We start from the raw sequence: 335 nt of genomic DNA, 5'->3' as shown, positions 1-335 counted from the left end.
TGTGAAAAGTGATGACAACGAATTTTGTGTTGCGTGCCATTTCGTTATTATGTGCTTAATTGTGAAAATGTGACTTGTCTTGTATTTATCAAAGTCGTAAAAATGGATGAAAACTATAGTTATTGTTGAATTTTATACGTAAAAGTATCTTTTTCGTTCTTTTCAACAGCTGTCAAATCGTGAGTTTTGCTTGAATAAGCTTCACTTTACGTGCCTTTTACGACTATTTACTGACTTTCAGGGGGGGAAAGGATAGTTTCCATCCATTTTTACAAGTTTTCTAAAGCAATCCTATTTATTAATTTTATCCAAATCCTCTTTATTTAAAAATGGCA

The sequence above is a fragment of the Wasmannia auropunctata genome, unplaced genomic scaffold (assembly GCF_000956235.1).
Source record: "Wasmannia auropunctata unplaced genomic scaffold, wasmannia.A_1.0 LD336074.1, whole genome shotgun sequence".
Classification (NCBI taxonomy): domain Eukaryota; kingdom Metazoa; phylum Arthropoda; class Insecta; order Hymenoptera; family Formicidae; genus Wasmannia; species Wasmannia auropunctata.
This window is presented reverse-complemented; position numbering follows the sequence as displayed.